We start from the raw sequence: 13,008 nt of genomic DNA, 5'->3' as shown, positions 1-13,008 counted from the left end.
GAGCAGTAATTCTGCACTGCGTTCTTGGTACTGTGATTCAAGTGCCCAACTTTCTCATCTCAGGACAATGTCTTAAAGAAATATATCTATTCTCCTAGCTGCGCTCCAATCCATGTGCCATCTGTGGAAAAGTGTGCTACAAAAACAAAAAAATTCAAGTGTCTCCCCATGGAAGAGAAGAAGTGATGGTGACCTTCCTGACAGGCTTGTATCTGCAAAGCAAAGCATAACACTGACATGGCAAACAAAAGTGAAATGTACTGTAACTTGAAAGGCAAGGTCAGTCATATGGATACTTTTTCCACTAAGAATTGATACAAGATCTGAACTCCATGGTTTCAGGTAGGTCTTTGCTGAAGCAGGAAAAAAAAAACGTTGCCAAAATACTGAAACTTGGTGAATAAGCATACCATCAGCACCACTATTCTAAGTAAGTAGAAAGTTAGCCTAAAAATGCTCAACTCCACTTTAAACAGACCCAATCAGGGACTTTCTTTGCCCCCAAAAATCCCACGAGAAGGTTATTTCAGAGCTTCATTCTTAATGGTCAGAGAGATGCTTCTAATACATAGCCAAGCTGCGTTAGTGCCAACCTGTCCCTGAACAGCACTGTTTAACAGCTTCTTTCCCCTGAATGGTGGTTTTATGTATTTGTAGAAGGCAACCTCATTTCCTATCAGCTTTCACATCAACGGACAAGATATGCTCTTTTAGTCTCATGATATAAAATAGACACTCCATTTCTTCTTACCATGGCAGTTCTTCACCACATCTGCTCCAGTTTGAGTTTGTCTCTTCTAAACATGGGTAAGAGAAAATACAAAATCAAAGAATGGTTTGGGTTGGAGGGGAACTTAAATATCATCCAGCTCTAAATCTCAGCCAGGCTCTCATCAGCCACCAGCTCAGGCTGGTTATCCAGATCATCCAACATGGCCTTGACACCTCTAGGAATGCAGCATCCACAGCTTCTCTGGGCAACATGTTGCCAGCACCTCATCACCATCTGAGTCAAAAATTTCACCCTAACAACAAATCTAAATCTACAAGGGCTGCTCCAAAAGTAATGCCTCTTATTTTATTACATTGGTCCACGATGACAGAGGCAGATGTTGGTGGTATGGCACCAGAGGCTGAACCCTTCCATCAATATTCCATTACATTTTGTTGTTGTACGACAGATGGCAGCAGAGGGGCAGTCTGACAAAAAAGTATCTGACCTGGAACTGTGTATGAAGCAAAGATGTGCCACTGAACTCCTTCATGCAGAAAAAATTGCACCCACTGACATTCATTGACACTTGCTGAACCTTCGTGGGGACCAAACAGCAGGTGTGAGCACCATCAGGGAGTAAATGGTGCATTTTGGCAGCGGCAACAGCAACATGAATGATAATCCACATTCTGGATGGCTACGCACAGCTGTCGTGCCACAAAGTGGAGAGCATCTTATCAGCTCATTCATGAGAAGCAGAGGATTACAACCCAAGAACTGTGTATGTGCTTCAATGTGCTGGAAACAATGGTGGCATTGGAATAGTGCAAAGTTTGAGCCAGGTAGGTTCTATGAATGCTCACTCAGGAACAGAATGAACGCTATATGCAAGTTTGCTAGGAGCCATTGAACCAATATAAGGGTGAAGGTGGCAGTTTTGTGGATCATGTCATTACCAGTGACAAGATATACTATCACCATTACAAGCCAGAGTCAAAACAGCAGTCCATGAAGTGGCAACAAGTGAATTCCCCAAACATTCAAGACTACACTTCCTCCTCCCCCCCCCCCCCCCCCCCCCCCCCACCAGGGACTAGAACAGCCATCATATCACTATCACTAAAAAGAATCAATTGCTCTTTGTAAGCTCCAGTGGTTTGCTTAAGTGTTGCACACAAGCTACGTAAAAGACACTAATATTTCAAACATGCAGACATATTATATGCATTTCTACAGGAAATTGCTCAAGGCAATTAAAAGTGCAAAGTCGAACAAATTATAATCTATAGCTGAAAACATGCAAATAATGTGGTCTATATCTGCAGCAATGAGCAAGAGCACAACAGAAGAGCTATCTCATGGATTACCAAATGCACTTGACAAACACTGTACTGAGAATCGCTGGAACAAGTCAAATTAATAGGGAACAAACCATTGTTTAATCCTTCTGAACTGCTAACAAGCAGCCTCTTTTTTCTCTCTACAGCAATGTTGCAATGAAGTTGAGTTTCTCTTACTTCTTTCTTAAGAATTCTGACTGCATTTTAGTGGCAGTGTTGTTGAATGTCCTTTTCCACTTCCCGTGTGACAACAAACTACAGGTTGAACACAATAAAGGATGACAGCTATAAAGTGACTGCAAAGCAATGTTAACATTGCAGTTGTTTTATCTCTTGATTTCCCTTAAGGAATATTTGACATGCTGAATCTTTCATTAATTCATATATATATTTATGTATATTCAAAAGCTTTAAAAACTTTAACCTGGTCTGATGAAACTGATTCCTCAACTAAGAAAGGGAATGCTGCATTTGTTCAATTGACAGACAAGCCCTCGTTAATTAACATTTAGCTTTAGGTAGCTCATGAGCAAAGGCCATTGTAAGACATTTTAAATCACAGTTGAAATACATTAGAGATGGTTAAAATCCAACTTGAGTGAAGAGATAAAAACAGTTTCTGCAAAGGTAAACAGCTACCCCTAGATGAAAGAATAGTGTTACATATAGTGTCCAGAAATCAATTCCTTGAATTTTTCATTGGATATCATGCAGATAATTTCTCTTCCTTCAACTAAGCTTGGAATAAGTAAATCCTGATACGCTAAATGTATGGTTATCCCACAGGGGATTCTTTTTATATTTTTCAATAAAGTTTGATGAAGATACTTTCACTTTTCCATACAGAAAAACTTCCAAAGGTTTCTGGTTCCTAGCAACATCCCTCTCATCTCAATCAGAAAGGCCTGAATAAGGTAGTTTTCTCACAGAACAGCATGCTGAAAAAGGTGAAGCAGTCCTGCAGTGGTAAAAATCCAAGAGTCCAAAGAAGAAATAGATAGAGAAATAAAGAGTTATTGAAAAATGAGTTATGATTGCTTAAACATTACTGCATTTTGAAAATCAAAGCCATTTAGAGAACAGAAATGAATAAGGAAGCCATCAACCACCAGGTTGGAGCAGGCAAAAAAAGAGTTGTTTTTGACTTTTCAGAAGTACAAGCACAACTCTTATAACCAAGCTTCAGATGAGCAAATTTGTCTGCAGGAGTTGAAAACAGATGAAGTTGCTTAATATACTTTCACATGACTATTTACAGAATCCACAGAAGTGGATTCATAACTTCTGATAGTCAATGAAGTCAACAGCACCTGCATTGAACGGTACAGGTTCTGCACGATAAAACATTTCATTTCTACTTTGTTTCTCTCTTAATTCAGCTGCCAGTATGCAGTTAGCCACACGGTTTTTGACTGGAGAAAACAAACCTTCATGAAGCAAAAAGGCATGGGATCACTTCTTCCCTCCTCTCCTTTCTTGCAACATTAACAGAAAGGAACACTGCACAAACACCAGGACACAACTTCAACATATGGAAAAATACTTGGTTATCTCAGAGTCACCAATGGCATTTACCATTGAGAGATTCTACACGATTTGTTAATTTATCTCTGTAACAACATACATACTGATAGGGGGGTAAATTTAGCAAAGCAATAATCGTGATAAAAGGTCAAAAAGCTTAAGTTGCTTTAAGTGTTAGGAGAGGTGCCAAAGAATAATGCAATGAAGGTTACACCAGGTTACACTGGTGAATTTCGTCCTTAGAGCTAGGAATAACTCAGGGGAGGAATAAAACTCTGGGGAGTAAATAATTTGAGTTTTGCATTCTTTAATGCCTCATTTTCAAAAACTTCATTCTTTTGAGAGTGAGCTTCACAACAGATTCTATGTACCTTTCCAGTATCAGAACCCTGGTTATTTCACTATTTATCATCCAGTGCACATGGTGGTGTAACTCACACCACTAACTTCACTTCGGTTCAGAACTTACCTAGCATACTGGGACACTTTACAACTTGTACATAATCAAAAACACTTAGAAAATATTTTTCATAAGCAAGGGAAGAAACATGACTCCCACTGGATTACAGAGCTCACTCCTCATATTAACAGCAACAATCATAAGCTTTATTTTTTATATTGCTGAAGTGGTAGAAGAAAGAGCTGCAGTAGCTGTCACATACTTGGATATCAGTATAACACCAAACAGTGATAGCTCAAAAAAAATGCCTTGGGTGGAAACATTGTCATGCAAATTTTAAAAAAAAGTTACATGACTGCAAACCAAAGGTAATGAAACATGGCAACACAAAAAAAAAAAGGAGTCCAAAGATGTAGTAAAAGGGCAGGGGTTTTTTTTGTTGTTGTTGTTTTTTTTATATAAAGTCTCAGAAAGAGAATAAACTACTTCATAGCGCTATAAAAACACCACAGAAGGAAAAGGTAGAAACAATAGTCAAAATAAGAAAGTGATGCATAGGTCTGCAAAGACTTAGAAATGCTTAAGGAAAAGTCAATTTGGAAAAAATTCAAGGGAGATATTCAAGTAGAGCTAGTGAGTGGAAACAATCCTGAACATAGTTCAAGTACACAGCACATTACTTATCACTATCATCCCCATTTCTTTGTAGATACTTACAAAAGATTAACTGCAACAACAATCTTAACACAGACAAAAAGCTGTTACTGTAACAATTATCAAATTCTAGCATAAAATACTGCTAATTTAATGTGGTCCAGGTAGAGAGGAAAGACAGATTAGAAAATTCACAGTAGTATGATGGAATTCCAGAAAAATTATCAATAGTTATGTCTAAAATTTTCCTTTTAAGTGATGCCAGTACATAGCTATGACAACTGTGTGCAAACAAAAATGTAAGTACTGAAGGCAGAAATTATCTCAAATACATGAAAGCAGTAGATAGAAGAACCAAAGAATCAAGTCTTAAAATTGGGAAGGGAAATGAGAATAACCTTGTCTGTAGCACTCGACGCACTGAACTGCAGCATATTTCTCTATAACTTGTGGCCATTCACAAATCACTCAGGATGGCTACTTTACATGTGAACAGACAAAACTTTAGAGAATACACAGAACAGAATAATACATGCCTGGAAGGGAGATAAAAACAGTGAATGGAAAAATAGAAATGGAAATAAAGATCCTATTACATAAAGACATTTTAACTTCAAAAGAAGGGACAGATCTGGTTCTACTCTTTAAAACTGACCAGGAGAAAGCACGACGGGTTTCATTTATGCAGTTTGCTATGTTGTTAAACTCAATTTCTAAAAATACATAGACAACAGCAAGAGACAGAAGCCAGAGGATGCAGACCCCTTTGCCCCATGTGTGACAAAGTCTACTGTCCTTTATTGCACTGAAATTATTGGAACTGGACACTTAAAGCACTGCACCTTTCTACATCCTATTAAAAGTACAACTTAATGGAAGTTCACTACCCTTGTTTTAAGACTCCAAATACTTGATGTGTGCTACTGCTCTCTCACCATGCAGAGCATCTAACAAGAATTTCCCTCAACTCCCTGTTGGAGCATTCTGTGGCTGATGCCTGCTGCAAAGAGATGAGCACAGCTGGAGAAGTAAAAATGCCAAGAGAGTGCTGCTATTACAGAACTGCTGAAAGGCAGTGCATTCACGGTGAGGAAGGCAGTGCGTGCCCTACTTACAATTTGACAATTAAAACTTTAAGAAATTTTCCCTTTCTTAAGCGATTTTGCTTTCTATGGCACCAGACATTCTTATTTTTATCATATTGAGCAATCTGATTCTGAGAAATTACATGGGCATCTCCTATAGCAAATCCTACTTGCACATAAAACTATTCAAAACTGATCATTTAAATATAATAGATAGCATTCATTGTTTTAATAGATTTGAAAGTAAGAGTTGCTTTCTCCTTCCATAAAAGCTCTTTAGCATATTAAATTAACATTTTCATTTGTACATACAGCAACACTTTCATCAGATAATATAGTTACGAATGCATAAACTAAAGATGAAGCTCCAGCAATGAAGACATACTTGAAAGGAAAAATCAATAGAAACATTAATTGGCAAGGATATGAGCATACTAAAGCTTTGCAATAGCTGGGCAATCATGATAGTCAATCATGGTCAAGAATCTATTTCAGTCAACTTCCTGTATACTATTTCAGTATTTTAACATATACATGCAATCACATAAAGGGTGAGCTGTGTCTTTATTCTATAATTCTATATATATTCAATATGGGGAATAGGCATGTATAAAGAACCTCTCAAACTCTGTGAAAGCTACTTGCAACAGAGCAGCCTCACTAAGATTGTATTTTGTGTATTCTGCTGTTTTCTCACACTTTTTGTGTGCACAATCACTATTCACTGTAGGAATTATTGTTAAAGAATGGGAGGGAAATATAACTCATGCTTTGCTTCTGGATAACATCATCAGTTATTATGTTTTAGTCAATGTAGATAAATTCAATTCTCATCCAAAGACAGTGGTACCAGGAAAAACAATTCCCCTACCACTCTGTAATGATACTTGGATTAACAGTTTGGATGCCTTTGTAACATCCATTCCTCCTAGAACTCCTATGGTAATAAAATATGCATTACTACCATTCCTATGGCTTGAAGCATGCATTTCCAGAATTTCCTGTTCCCTGCAGCTTTATATAACGTGAAAGAACAAAGTTGACAGCAGTTCACTGAAAGATCAGTTCTTGTGGGCTGGTTGGTAGCATGCACTGTTTTCTGATGAAATATAAATAATAATTGAAAAACCTTCAGAAAGTTTTGAAGGCAGAAAAATCCTCCCCCGTTGTTAAAACAGGAAAAGCCTGTCTCAGAATAAAATAGCACAGAGTACATTTTGTTTATGAGATCAGATTGAAGTAACACACTCTTTAAGGAAATTCCATATGGCAGATGTATGTAAACACATCAGACAACCTGCTAAATCAGTTTTGTTGTGAACTTCTGTTGCAACCTCAAGTATATAGACTTTTGACCATTGTCACAGCAACAGCTTAGGTAAATGCTCCAGCTATTACTTGCTCAGATTAAACTTCTCTTTAAAGGAGGAACTATGATTTACATAAAATGGTACCTTCTTCACAACTGAATCAGTGTATTCAGACAACTGCTTAATTGTCAGTACATTTACTACATTTTACATTCTCTCTGCAGAGCTAGAAAGAGTACTAAGAAATACACATAGTTATGGTATAATTCTCACCAATGATACAAGAGTTATTTCCTAACCACTCGATCTCCGATTATCTAACCACCCAGACAAACCTAGGGAGAAATACTCAATGAACTCTTCCTTGGAGATCAACTAATGCGGCATAAAATGCTAGCAGGATAAACAATGACAAGTACAGAAAGGGAGACCACATGGATAAATGTATAGAAGGGAAGCATATCAGAAAACTGTCTCAAAAATGACGGTAAAATTTTAAAAAGGGACCTTTGGAAAGAGTTCCATGCTTTTACAGAGGAGACAGGCTTGGAGACTATTGGCAGAAGGGAAAATGGGAGAAAAACCTGTACCAAGCTTTTAATCTTCCCTTAGTTGTACTAAGAGTCTCCAGCATTATCCCCAGAGAGAATTAAGCATAAAAGACAAGGTAACTCAAGCAAGTTCCCTTACAAGTCAGCCCATTCAGAACAGCATAACTTCTTTGAATGACTCAGTTTCTCAAAGACTGGGTCATACAAAAATAGTACTGCACAGCATATTTTTATGATGCTAAAACAGAACCGTGATATTCTGGCTGTTTTCCACTAATCAGTACTTGGGAGTGTCTGAATGAGGTTCTAGGGAAACTCACAGAATAAAGCTTGTCTGAGTGTTCTTAGAAAATGAAGTGGTTCATACCACAATAAAATATTTTGTGCTGGTTGTCAAAAAAAAAAAAAAAAGGTATTTTTCAAAGGTCACAAGAGAAGTGGAATGCAAAATTAAGTAGAAATTACTTGGGAAACGGTCAGAGGTTAGAATGTAAGTTTAATTACATCAATAAGTACTAAACGCAAGATGGCAAGGCTTAATTTTAAATGCTGATTATTCATCACCCTCAAACACATGGCATACAAGCCTAGTTCAGAGCCAAGCACCATGTGTAAAAAGAAAGAATTTTACTAACGTAATCTAAAATGAATAAAAATCAGAAGATACTTGGAATGTAAGCTTTTATTTGGAAACCTCACATTTTTCAATTTTTGCTTTTGAAATGCAACCAAATAACTATTTTAAGAAGAGTTCAGGGAAAATACACATTAGTGGCATTATGTAATCAAGATGAAATGAATGAAAAAGGAACAGAACTTTCAGCGCCACATCACTGACAGCACGGTATGAATTTACACATTCCTATAAACCCCTGAATTCAACAACAGCACGAAACAGCAATAATAGATATAATCATTCTGTGAACATCCACTTCTTTACAGATTCCAAAAAATACGGAGTGTATATGCTTTACAGGGCTCCTATCTCTTATGTGCTGTTCATGAATGTTTGTTATATAGCCACTCACCAAAACACTACATAAATACATCCACATAAGCAGATTGTTTCATAAATTCCCATGAGATTTAAGCATTTAAGGGGACCTGTGGCCCCATTAGAGCATGTTTCAGACCTGATACTTCTACACTGCTATTGAACACATTTCTAGGAATTTTGTATCTCACAGGAAAAAATAATGGAATTACAGCAATGCACAAACCCTGTGAACTCTAATTGCTTGAGTTCCAGTGTTCAGACTGAAGCAAGGATTGATTACAGAGCAGACCTTTTTATTCATTTCCTCTTTCCCCTCACCTAGTACCAGCCATAACCAGCACAAATGAAAGGCTGGGTCCTCTAATTGTTATTTTCTGCCAAAGGAGATATTCCACATTCAGTCAATAGTGCTTTATATTTTCACTTTCAAATGCATCTCCAAGATGCCAAGAGTTTTAACTCTTTGATACAGCTTACCCCAGTACAACTATTGAGTTAACCATTTTATTAAGCACCCCAAGAGTTAACCATTTTATTAAGCACCCCAAGATACCAAGCCACCAAATCATTTCAGTGATGCCGAGCTCTCACACCACACCAGATACGTCACTGGATAAAAACAATCACAGAAAGGAAAAAGGGTAAAGAGGATTTAAACAGCCTGCAATGCATCCTACATAAGGAGACGAAAGAAATTACTAATTACCTGGGCCGAAGTCCCACAACGTTCATTGACTTCAGTAAGGTAGTATTTACCATGGTTGAAGAGGGAAGGATACAGTCCAAATGAAAGGGCAAATGCTGAACCTTACAGCTCTGATTACATCGAAGAAAATGAAAGGCATCTATTAGAACTGTTCTAAGGCAAATAAAAGTCTGTTTCTGTTTGAGTCCATTTATTAAACCCTAAAACTAATAAATAGGTATGTTTTAGTGTCTTAGCTTGTTTTGTCTTTTAAGGTGTTGAATACTCATTCAAGCGAGTGCTTCCTTAAGGGAAGATGAATTCACATTGTGATAAGTGGCTCTTGCAGGTTATACTGTTCTTGCTGTACAAGCGGACACAAACTATTTCACAAGGTATTTTATAAACAAAAGTGTCAGAAAAGAGACTAAAATATAACTGTGCTTTCATTGTGCTCATCTGCAAAGTATGTTCTACCACTACAGATCTTATCGTCTTTTTCTTTTATTAAGTGCCAGCAGCTTTAAGCAAATGGATTTTAAAAACATCAATGTTAAAACACATTCATTGATCTAATAAATGGCATTACGTTATTCGCCCAACCCACTGTAAAGCACAACCAGAAAGCATCTATTCAAATGCAGTATGCAAGCATGCATTCTAAAGAAATGTCTTGGAGGAACGCACAACCATATCCATTGCCGTAAAGCAACCATAAATGTCTGTAATTCATTGCTGAAAAGCAGCTGCTAAGGAATTCCTGTTTTCAAGAACATGCAGGAACCAAATTGCCTCAGGATAGACAATAGATTTGTTTTGTGTGAGGAAGTAAAGAAATGAAGGACTGAGATAAGGCTGACTAGAAGATCAGAAAGCATCAGTCTCCAAAACCAACTCATCCACATCACCCTCGTGGTTGAGAAAAGGAGCAGTGTCAAACCCAAAAGTTAAGAAATGAACGAAGCCTTGTGGAGTTGATCATTTTGGTACCCATTCTAAAGGCAATAAAATACCCTGCCAACAAGTGCAGTTCCAAGCTCCAGGCAATTTAACACAGAACTTTGACACGTTGAGTGAGTTATTTAATGCAATAATATATACATGCAAGATAGATAATAGATTATATACACATAGCTACATACAAAGTGTTAGCTCTTTTTCCTCTGACAGATGAGAACAAGATCAATAGTTAAAATGTATATTTGACCAAAAAAAAAAAAAAAAAACACTTTTTCAAGCATCAAATCTGATTCTTCTGAAAGACAGGGTTACATAATAAAAAAGGACTAATGAAAGTTTGCTCCCTGAAATAATATTCATAGGCTTCCAATTGTGTTACAATACATGACTTTTCCCTGTTTAGCATATCAAGCTTAGAGATACCACATTAAATAATACAATCTGCTGAGGATGAAAAGCAGTTGCTTTGCTAATAAAAAAGCTGGTTATAGAAAATGCAAGTTTGGCAGTAATGCTTCCAAGGAAAAAAAACATCATAGCCTCAAAAGCATCTGCACAGCTTAAGTGTATACACTGCAGCTTGCTCTTCTGAAATTTAAATATTTTAGGAATAATCAAAACACTTTTCTTGAAAACTGGATGAGTCCATATTTTATTATGTTAGAAATAAAATTAAAAAAAAAAACCATGAGAAAAAACAATAAATGAATTACTTAGCAGGAAGAGAAATCCAGCAAGCATGTTAGTCTATTTGCTCTTTTCCCAGTGAGGAATCTCTAAGTCAAGCTCTCCACAATATAATTTAAGACTCTTTTGAAGTGCTAATAAAGATAAATATTCACAAGGGATGTAAGCAAGAGTAACCATATATTTGCACACTATCTGGCATCATGGGCTTCAAGCTGACGGGCGTTATTATGGAGACACAGAATTGTATCTATGAGAAATGGCACACTAATTAAGGTTAAGAAAACACTGCTCTACAAAACTTTTGTCTCCAAGTGGTTAATTAACAACAGCCACAAAGTGTTGCAACTAAAATAGAAATAGCAATAAAGAGGAACACTGAGGTGCAAACATGTGACACTGAAGAACAACAACCAGGAAGACATGTTGCAGAGAAACATAAGGAAGGCTCGGGTCTTTGCAACTTGTTATTTTTCAGCATTTTCTGTTGCTTAAGGAATATCCTGAGTGCCTAAGTCACCATAAACAAAGAACAAGGAAAGGGAAATTTACAAGCTTCAGACTGGATCCCCTTTATTTTTTGCAGAAACTGCACCATCAACAAACCAGAAGTCTACCTTATAAGATATAGTCATGAGAAGCAATCACAAAAACAAAAAGGGAAGATCCAAGGAGTTGATTACAGCAGTAATGAAAGGCAACAAAACAGCAATATTAAAGGCAAGGCTCTGCTCCCACTTAGCTTCATGTATATTAAATTGTATTGTCTTCATTTGAAATATACACACTTTGCACCAGTAAAACTAGGGGTACAATTTCACAAGTTATGCTTGTAAACCATCAACTTTGGAATCTTCCCCTACTACTCACTTCATGTTTTTACCAGTATTAACACAGAAGGTATGAAGGTGGAATGTTAGTTACTTACAAATCTTCGCTCATATCTTGCCAACTCTGTGTTTGCTGTCATATTCTAAAGCCAGGAGGAAGGATTTTTCTTATTCCTCCCCCCTTCCATGTGTTAGTCTAGGAAAACTGATTGCCTATCATCACTTCATATATCAATGTCTAACACACTGGCTCTGCCTCTTTGCATACAAATTTGAATCTCTCAGCAGCTGAAGACTTGCAGACAGCACAAGACAACAAGTTCCACACACTTGAGTCCTTCCACATCTAAATTCCATGTTGTATTCCCTGTCCAATACCATGGAAAAGTTCTTCCTTATTCTTACAAGATGGTCGTTTGAAAGTTTGATGAACACAGTATTCCAGCTACAGTCCAAAGACAAGCTACTAGAAGCTCATCTTTCACATTTCTCAAATAAAACTGAATTAGAGACACAAATAATCAAGATATAGTTTGAGTAGTAAACGGAGAGCCTGACATGAAGCAGGCAAAGAAAGCCAGACATTCCACTACTACCTTCTTACCCTTTTGTGGGTCTCCAAGCTCTTCACTATTTTAAATAACACTATCATCCATTCTGTAAAGCTAAACTGCTTTCATTTTATTAACTACAGTTTTATGTCCCTGCTATACTTACCTACAGAAAATCAGTAAATTGTTGCAAAGACTTCTGCAACCGATTGCTAGACAACATACTGACAGTAGTACAGTAAAATCAATCTGAGAGTTTGTTTGGATGGGCACTAATCCAATTATTTCTTTGATTCACTTCCAATCACCCTATCACCCCTCTTCTCCAGTACCTAATTTCTCACATCCTAGCAATTCTCTCACTTTATGAGATGGAAATTTCTGATCTGGAACACTCCATCAGGAAGTATTGATACTGACATGAGATTCCTGGTACTCTTCAAAAATGTCCAAGTAATCAGAAGTATACCAGAGAGAGAAGCAAGAACTCTGTCCAGTAACAATGTGACATATTCTCAGCAGCCTAAGGCAAGGAAAAGGCTGCCTCTCTAAAATGCTGCCTACTGTATTGCTTTCCCTGTGACTCAGTGACATATATTGATAGATAATGCACTTATGGCACAAATGAATTTTAAAAAATGAAAAATTTGTCTATGTTTATTTTCATTAATGTATTTTTACAGTGCCTACTATAATATTTAGATACAATTTCAAAAGAC

At 37.0% G+C, this 13,008-nt stretch overlaps 1 protein-coding gene across 3 annotated transcripts in view; it reads right to left on the bottom strand.

The window, feature by feature from the left end:
- RAPGEF4 (Rap guanine nucleotide exchange factor 4) overlaps nucleotides 1-13,008 on the bottom strand; it is a 144,530-nt gene that overhangs the window by 106,624 nt on the left and 24,898 nt on the right. The gene's annotated exons all lie outside the window — the stretch shown is intronic.

The sequence above is a fragment of the Lagopus muta genome, chromosome 8 (genome assembly GCF_023343835.1).
Source record: "Lagopus muta isolate bLagMut1 chromosome 8, bLagMut1 primary, whole genome shotgun sequence".
NCBI lineage: Eukaryota > Metazoa > Chordata > Aves > Galliformes > Phasianidae > Lagopus > Lagopus muta.
Note: the sequence above shows the minus strand (reverse complement) of the source record. Positions and strands in the feature narration are given on the sequence as shown.